Below are 2,462 nucleotides of genomic sequence, written 5' to 3' on the forward strand. Positions count from 1 at the left end.
CGACTAAAATATTACCCATAAATCCAAGCAATGGAGCCACATCCAATCAACTTAATGGAGCTGGAAGACATTCTGTCATCAAAAACTGTGATGTCATGTGTGTGTGTGTGTGTGTCCAACTCAGTTCAGTTCTCTGTTGAGATGTGTGTGTGTGTGTGTGTGTGTGTACATATACAATGTGGAATGCTAAACATTCATTGCTTGTGGTAGAACAGTTTATGTGTGTTGGTGTCTGTTTCTGTGTTTATGTTTTCTAGGCTCTGTGTGTGTGTGTGTGTGTTTGTGTGTAGTTTGAGTTGGCATGGTGATAGCATAAGATTCCGTACTAAATTTCTGAAAAAAAACCCTGCCACGAGTCAGTGTGGGTTGATCAGCAAAATGCACACACACACACACACACACACACACACACACACACAAAACACACTCCACATGCACAGATGGAACAACCACATTGTACTATTTTATTTTATTCAACATTGTCTTTGTACTGCTCTTTTCCCCCCACTGGATAGACAGCACAGTCAGAGAAGCTTATCTCCGTAGCAACTGCAATTAAAGTGCAACACACACACAGTCACTAACAGAGAGAGAGAGAGAGAGATGGAGGTATGAACAGGTGTATTGAGGAGCTCAGCAGGTAGAATGAGGGAGAAAGAATAGAAAACGACAGAAGAGCTCAGCTCTACTGGTATGTACTAATTGTCTACTAATTGTGCGTGTGCTTGTGTGCGTGTGCATGTGTGTGTGTGTGAATTAAAATAACAGTTATAGCACTTAATGAAAATCTTAATAACAGTGAACTATTTTGGAATAGAATATTAACATTCACATGGAGTAATATAGTAATAACTAACTAAATAAAAATATTTGATACACATATACAGATGCTATGCTAACCTGTGCTAGGTCTTCAAAAATATTTCAAAATAAAAAGTATATGGTACAGCAGATTTATACATATATTCATACAGTATTAGAAATATTTAGAAGTAGATGATGAGAGAGAGAGAGAGAGAGAGAATGTGTAGTGTTAAGTAAAGTGCTGGGTGTTGGTGTAAAAGATAATAGTTAAAATATTTTTTTACATTTTAATTATATAACACAGCTGACCAGTGCAGTGATGCTCAGTAGTGTGAGTGTTGTGAGGGTTGGAGTCTTTCTGCTGCTTGCTCCTGTTTGAGTGACTGATGCTGAATGAGGCTGTGTGAGTGTCTGTTAGCTGTTTACTCCTGTAAAGTGTTAGATCAGGATCTGGTGTTAGTCTACGTGAGAAAGTGAAGTGATGAGTGATGAGAGTGATGAGAGTGATGAGATGATTCCTGCAGTGAGGCACCGTATTATTGTGAAGCTGAAATCTACCTCACGTTTTTGTATTACACGACTACACAGCTTTAGCGTAAGTTTAGTTCATAAACAGTACAGAGCTATTACATTTAACAGGTTATGGTGGTTTAATGGGGATAGGGTCATTATTATTATTATTTATTATTCTTATTCAACACACACACACACACATACACACACACACACACAGGTAAAGGTCAGAGAGTCTGCAGGAATGTTCTTATCTCCTGCTGTTAAGTAACCTGATGAAACACTGCACTTAAAAAACCTTTAAACCCTCCTACACTGCTCTAAATGTCACACACACACACACTGGATAGCAGCTGGATTTAAACATTTTTACTCTGTTAGACCTCAATTTTAACACAAATTTTCAATCAATTATATCAGTTGCATATCAATTGGTATCTGATGAATTGTGTGCTTTATTGTGTTTATTCTAAACCTGCTAAACTACATGAAGTTTGGGTAGGAGCTATCACTCAAAAAGTGCAGATATCTGGAATGGTCAGTTTTGTCGGTGTTTGGAGCTCTATATTACGAGACACTCTGAATCTTCTCCTATTTCACAATTAAATTAAAGTGATGATATAGACGGTATGTTTGAATTACATGAACATTATATGTTATCATTTATTATTATTATTATTATTATTATTATTATATTAACTCATACATAGCTAACATTAATTAACCAGATTTAACTAGAGTGTAACTGAAACATTTTAGCTGAAAATGACCACAAACATCACTTTCACGTTCATCTGACCGATTCTGATTTGATTTGTATTTTCAGAGTCTTGGTTCTGCTGACAGAAAGGAGGCGAGACAAAGAAGGTGAGATTTCTGTCTTTCTCTCTCAGTGCTGTCATTTATTACATTCTTACTTTTTTTTCCAGTGTGTATCATCATGGTACCAGGATGAGAAGGTCAGTCCAGACTTTTCTGTCTCCAGCAACCCTTCTCTCTAGAGGATCCTGGGTGTCCATCTACTGGAACTTGTTTGATACTGTTATACCTGGAGCCAACTATTCACCTTCATTGAAAATGCCCAAATGCTCCTCTCAATCTGGATATACACCACATTGCCAAAAGTTTTGGGAGTCTATCCCCAT

The 2,462-nt window shown here is 37.2% G+C and overlaps 1 protein-coding gene across 4 annotated transcripts in view; it reads left to right on the forward strand.

Moving 5' to 3' along the window:
• Window positions 1-358: 358 nt before the first annotated feature.
• Window positions 359-2,462, forward strand: part of LOC131359338 (ankyrin-repeat and fibronectin type III domain-containing 1) — a 61,567-nt gene continuing 59,463 nt past the window's right edge. Inside the window, exons 1-2 of one of the 4 annotated variants that reach the window (XM_058399153.1) lie at window positions 359-691; window positions 2,144-2,184. The gene's annotated coding sequence lies outside the window, so the exon portion shown is untranslated. Of the gene's footprint in view, window positions 692-2,015; window positions 2,185-2,462 lie in introns of those variants that run through there. The other 3 variants (XM_058399171.1, XM_058399143.1, XM_058399181.1) reach the window with 3 other exon arrangements.

The sequence above is a fragment of the Hemibagrus wyckioides genome, linkage group LG01 (assembly GCF_019097595.1).
Source record: "Hemibagrus wyckioides isolate EC202008001 linkage group LG01, SWU_Hwy_1.0, whole genome shotgun sequence".
NCBI lineage: Eukaryota > Metazoa > Chordata > Actinopteri > Siluriformes > Bagridae > Hemibagrus > Hemibagrus wyckioides.